The sequence below is a fragment of the Arachis duranensis genome, chromosome 3 (assembly GCF_000817695.3).
Source record: "Arachis duranensis cultivar V14167 chromosome 3, aradu.V14167.gnm2.J7QH, whole genome shotgun sequence".
NCBI classification, from domain to species: Eukaryota; Viridiplantae; Streptophyta; class Magnoliopsida; order Fabales; family Fabaceae; genus Arachis; species Arachis duranensis.
This window is the reverse complement of record NC_029774.3, coordinates 35847859-35854285: the sequence shown is the minus strand read 5'-3', so window position 1 is coordinate 35854285 and position 6427 is coordinate 35847859. Positions and strand designations below refer to the sequence as shown.

The 6427-nt window shown below is 39.5% G+C and overlaps 1 non-coding gene across 1 annotated transcript; it reads left to right on the top strand.

The window, feature by feature from the left end:
* The first annotated feature begins 5619 nt into the window (after nucleotides 1–5619).
* On the top strand, nucleotides 5620–5723 carry LOC127746313 (small nucleolar RNA R71). The gene has a single exon (XR_008007933.1). It is a non-coding gene; the product is annotated as a small nucleolar RNA R71 (small nucleolar RNA).
* The last annotated feature ends 704 nt before the right edge of the window (nucleotides 5724–6427 follow it).

Sequence of the window (6427 nt, the reverse complement as noted above, 5' to 3'; positions counted from 1 at the left end):
TGCACGAAATTGTGATTTCAATGGCGCCAACAACTTGGTACGCACAATTGTAATCTCAACTCTTTTTTACAACTTCGCACAACTAACTAGCAAGTGCACTAGGTCGTCCAAGTAATAAACCTTACGTGACTAAGGGTCGATCCCACGGAGATTGTCGGCTTGAAGCAAGCTATGGTCATCGTGTAAGTCTTAGTCAGGCGGATTTAAATGGTTATGGAGTTTTGATAATTAAAATGTAAATAAACATAAAATAAAGATAGAGATACTTATGTAATTCATTGGTAGGAATTTTAGAGAAGCGTATGGAGATGTGTTGTTCTTTCTGAATCTCTGCTTTCCTACTGCCTTCATCCAATCCTTCATACTCCTTTCTATGGCAAGATGTATGTTGGGTGTCACCGTTGTCAATGGCTACTTCCCGTCCTCTCAGTGAAAATGGTCCTCTACGGTTTCTGTACGGCTAATCAACTGTCAGATTTCTCGTCTCGGATGAAAAATACCATGTACAGATATCGTATGGCTAATCAGCTGTTGGTTCTCGATCGTGTAGGAATAGGATTTACTATCCTTTTACCTCTGTCACCACGCCCTACAGTCGCGAGTTTGAAGCTTGTCACAGTTATCCCATCCCAAATCCTACTCGAAATACCATAGACAAGGTTTAGACTTTTCGGATCTCAAGAATACTGCCAATTGATTCTAGCTTATACCACAAAGATTCTAATCTCGGATACAAATACCCCATTGTCAGAGGGGAATCGATGTGAATCGTTGATTAGAAACCCAAGAGATATACATTCAAGCTTGTTTTCATGTAGAACGGAAGTGGTTGTCAATCATGCGTTCATGAGTGAGAATGGTGATGAGTGTCACATAATCATCACATTCATCATGTTCTTGTGTGAAAATGAATATCTTAGAATAAGAATAAGCATGAATTGAATAGAAAACAGTAGTACTTTGCATTAATACTCGAGGAACAGCATAGCTCCACACCTTAATCTATGGTGTGTAGAAACTCCACCGTTGAAAATACATAAGTGATGAAGGTCCAGGCATGGCCAAATGGCCAGCCTCCCTAAATGGCATATGAATTCGAAAATAAGGAAAAAGACATGATCCCAAGATCAAACATGATCAAAAGATCCCTAGTACAATAGTAAAAAGTTCTATTTATACTAAACTAGTTACTAGGGTTTATAGAAATAAGTAAATGATGCAGAAATATACTTCTGGGCCCACTTGGTGTGTGCTTGGGTTGAGCATTGAAGCTTTCACGTGTAGAGGTCTTCCTTGGAGTTAAACGCCAGTTTGAAACTTGTTTCTGGCGTTTAATGCCAGAATAGGGCAAAAAGCTGGCGTTGAATGCTAGTTTGCATCATCTAAACTCGGGCAAAGTATGGAGTATTATATATTGCTGGAAAGCCCTGGATGTCTACTTTCCAACGCAATTAAGAGCGCCTTATTTGGACTTCTGTAGCTCCAAAAAATCCATTTCGAGTGCAGGGAGGTCAGAATCCAACAGCATCAGTAGTCCTTTTTCATCCTCTGAATCAGATTTTTGTTCAGGTCCCTCAATTTCAGCCAGAAAATACATGAAATCATAGAAAAACACACAAACTCATAGTAAAATCCAGAAATGTGAATTTTTCTTAAAAACTAATAAAAATATACTAAAAATTAACTAAATTATACTAAAAACTATGTAAAAATAATGCCAAAAAGCGTATAAATTATCCGCTCATCACAACACCAAACTTAAATTGTTGCTTATCCCCAAGTAACTGAAAACAAAATAGGATAAAAAGAAGAGAATATACAATGTTCAGTATGTTGATTCTTGAACACAACTACTTTATGAGTCTTGGCCATGGCCCTAAGCACTTTGTTTTCCAGTATTACCACCAGATACATAAATGCCACAGACACATAACTGGGTGAATATTTTCAGATTGTGACTCAGCTTTGCTAAAGTCTCCAATCAGAGGTGTCCATAGTTCTTAAGCACACTCTTTTTGCTTTGGATCACGACTTTAACCACTCAGTCTCAAGCTTTTCACTTGGACCTTCATGACACAAGCACATGGTTAGGGACAGCTTGATTTAGCCGCTTAGGCCTGGATTTTATTTCCTTGGACCCTCCTATCCATTAATGCTTAAAGCCTTGGATCTTTTTTACCCTTGACTTTTGGTTTTAAGGACTATTGGCTTTTTCTGCTTGCTTTTTCTTTTTCTTTCTTTTTCTTTTAATTTTTGCCACTTTTTTTCTGCAAGCTTTCTTATTCACTGCTTTTTCTTGCTTCAAGAATCAATCTCATGATTTTTCATATTATCAATAACATTTTTCTTTGTTCATCATTCTTTCAAGAGCCAATAATTTTAACATTCATAAACAACAAGATCAAGAATATGCACTGTTCAAGCATTCATTCAGAAAACAAAAAGTATTGCCACCATATCAAAATAATTAAACTAATTTCAAGATAAAATTTAAAATCCAAGTACTTCTTGTTCTTTTATAATTAAGCACATTTTTCATTTAAGAGAGGTGAAGGATTCATGGAATTATTCATAGCTTTAAGACATAGACACTAGACACTAATGATCATGTAGTGAAGACATAAACATAGACAAACATAAAGCTCAAAACCGAAAACAGAAAAATAATAGACAAGGAGATTAAGAAATGAGGCCACCTTAGTGAGGGTGGCGTCTTCCTCTTGAAGAACCAATGGTGCTCTTGAGCTCCTCTATGTCTCTTCCTTGCCTTTGTTGCTCCTCCCTCATAGCTCTTTGATCTTCTCGAATCTCATGGAGAATGATGGAGTGCTCTTGGTGCTCCACCCTTAGTTGGTCCATATTGTAACTCAAGCCTTCCAAAGAGGTGTTTAGTTGCTCCCAATAGTTGTGTAGAGGAAATTGCATCCCTTGAGGTATCTCAGGGATTTCTTGATGAATGATTTCCTCATGCTTTTGTTGAGGTCTATGAGTAGGCTCTCTTATTTGCTCCATCCTCTTTTTAGTGATGGGATTGTCCTCTTCAATGAGGGTGTTTTCCTCTATGACAATTCCAGCTAAATTGCATAGGGATCACCTTTTTCTTGGCCACAACTTCATAGAAGTGGTCTTGATGGACCTTTGAGATGAATCTCTCCATCTCCCACGACTCAGAGGTGGAAGCTTTTGCCTTCCTCTTCCTCTTTCTAGAGGTTTCTCTGGCCTTAGGTGCCATAAATGGTTATGGAAAAACAAAAAGCAATGCTTTTACCACACCAAACTTAAAATGTTTGCTCGTCCTCGAGCAAAAGAAGAAAAAAAGAAGGGGAAGAAGAAGAGAATGGGGGAGATGGAGGGAGAGGGTGAATTTGGCCAAGGGGGTATAAGGTGATTGTGATGTGTGAAAAGAAAAGAGGGAAGAGGATAGGATATGATAGGTGAGTGGCATTTTGGGTAGAGTGTTATAGAGATGTATGAGGGGGAGAGAGAGAGAGGTGGGGTAGGTGGGGATCCTGTGGGGTCCACAGATCCTAAGGGGACAAGGATTTCTCATCCGTGCTCCTTTTAGGCGTGCAAAACGCCCTTATTGTGCAATCCTGGCGTTTAACGCCAGACTGCTACTTATTTCTGGCATTAAACGCCAGCTTTTATTCCTTTCCTGGTGTTAAATGCCAAGCTGCAACCTGTTTCTAGCGTTTAACGCCAGTTTGTTACTTCTTTCTGGCGTTTAATGCCCAGAATGGTGCCAGACTGGGCGTTAAATGCCCATTTTGCTACCCTTACGGGCGTTTAAACGCTAGTAAGTTTCTCCTCCAGGGTGTGCTATTTTTAATGCTGTTTCTGATTTTTCTATAATTTTGCAGTAGTTTTTATGACTCCACATGATCGTCAACCTAAAGAAAAGAAATAACATAGATAAATAAAAATTGGGTTGCCTCCCAACAAGTGCTTCTTTAATGTCAGTAGCTTGACAGTGGGCTCTTATGGAGCCTCACAGATATTCAGAGCATTGTTGGGACCTCCCAACACCAAACTTAGAGTTTGACTGTGGGGGCTTTGTTTGACTCTGCATTAAGAGAAGCTTTTCTTGCTTTCTCTCCATGGTTACAGAGGGAAATCCTTGATTTTTATATACAAGGTAGTCCTCATTTAATTGAAGGATCAACTATCCTCTGTCCACATTAATCATAGCTTTTGCTGTGGCTAGGAAGGGTCTTCTAAGAATGATGGATTCATCCTCATCCTTGCCAGTGTCTAGGATTATGAAATCAGCAGGGATGTAAAGGCCTTTGACCTTTACTAGCACGTCCTCAACCTGTCCAATAGCCTTTTTCATGGATTTAACTGCCATCTCTAATGAGAATTTGGCAACCTGTACCTCAAAGATTCCCAGTTTCTCCATTATAGAGAGTGGCATTAAGTTTATGCCTGACCCCAGGTCACACAGAGCCTTCTCAAAGGTCATGGTGCATATGGTACAAGGTATTAAGAACTTTCCGGGATCCTCTTTTTTTTGAGGTAATGTCTGTCTAACCAAGTTATTCAGTTCATTTGTGAGCAAGGGGGGTTCATCCACCTAAGTCTCATTACTAAATAACTTGGCATTCAGCTTCATGATTGCTCCAAGGTATTTGGCAACTTGCTCTTCAGTAATATCTTCATCCTCTTCAGATGAGGAATACTCATTAGAGCTCATGAATGACAGAAGTAGGTTCAATGGAATCTCTATAGTCTCTAGATGAGCCTCAAATTCCTTAGGTTCCTCAAATGAGAACTCCTTTGTGTCCAGAGGACGTCCCATGAGGTGTTCCTCACTGGGATTCACGTCTTCCTCCTCCTCTCTAGGTTCAGCCACACCAAGTAAGGTTATGGCCTTGCACTCTCTTTTTGGATTCTCTTCTGTATTGCTTGGGAGAGTACTGGGAGGAGTTTTAGTGACTTTTTTACTCAGCTGACCCATTTGTACCTCAAAATTTCTAATAGAGGACCTTGTTTCATTCATGAAACTTAGAGTGACCTTAGATAGATCAGAGACTATGTTTGCTAAGCTAGAGGGACTCTGCTCAGAATTTTCTGTCTGTTGCTGAGAGGATGATGGAAAAGGCTTGCTATTGCTAAACTTGTTTCTTCCACCATTATTAAAGCCTGGTTGAAGCTTTTGTTGATCCTTCCATGAGAAATTTGGATGATTTCTCCATGAGGGATTATAAGTGTTTCCATAGGCTTCACCCATGTAATTCACCTCTGCCATTGCAGGGTTCTCAGGATCATAAGCTTCTTCTTCAGAAGATGCTTCTTTTAGTACTGTTGGATGCATTTTGCAATCCATTCAGACTCTGAGAAATCATATTGACTTGTTGAGTCAATATTTTGTTCTGAGCCAATATAGCATTCAGAGCATCAATTTCAAGAACTCCCTTCCTCTGAGGCGTCTTATTGCTCACAGGATTCCTTTCAGAGGTGTACATGAACTGGTTATTTGCAACCATTTCAATGAGTTCCTAAGCTTCTGCAGGTGTTTTCTTTAGGTGAATAGATCCACCTGTAGAATGGTCCAATGATGTCTTAGACAATTCAGACAGACCATCATAGAATATATCCAGGATGGTCCATTCTGAGAGCATGTCAGAAGGACACTTTTTGGTTAGTTGCTTGTATCTCTCCCAAGCTTCATAGAGGGATTCATCTTCTTTCTGTCTGAAGGTTTGAACATCCACTCTAAGCTTGCTCAGCTTTTGAGGAGGAACAAATTTGGCTAAGAAAGCTGTGACCAGCTTATCCTAAGAGTTCAGGCTATCTTTAGGTTGAGAGTCCAACCATATTCTAGCTCTGTCTCTTACAGCAAAAGGGAAAAGCATAAGCCTGTAGACCTCGAGATCAACCCCATTGGTCTTAACAATATCACAGATCTGCAAGAATTCAGTTAAGAACTAAAAAGGATCTTCTAATGGAAGTCCATGAAACTTGCAATTCTGTTGTATCAGAGAAACTAATTGAGGCTTTAGCTCAAAATTGTTTGCTTCGATGGCAGGGATTGAGATGCTTCTTCCATGGAAGTTGGAATTTAGTACAGTAAAGTCACCAAGCATCTTCCTTGCACCTCCACCATTGTTATTGGGTTTGGCCATCTCTACTTCTTTTTCGAAAATTTCAGTAAAGTCCTCTTCAAAGTGTTGTGTTTTAGCTTCTCTTAGCTTCCTCTTCGGAGTCCTTTCAGGTTCAGGATCAGCTTCAATAAGAATGTCTTTATCCTTGGTCCTGCTCATATGAAAAAGAAGAGAATAGAAAAGAAGAGGAATCCTCTATGTCACAGTATAGAGATTCCTTTATGTGAGTAGGAGAAGAGAAGAATAGAAGAAAGAGAAGAGAAAAATTCGAACACAGAGAGGAACAGAAGGTTTGAATTTTAAGATGAAGAGAAGTGTTAGTA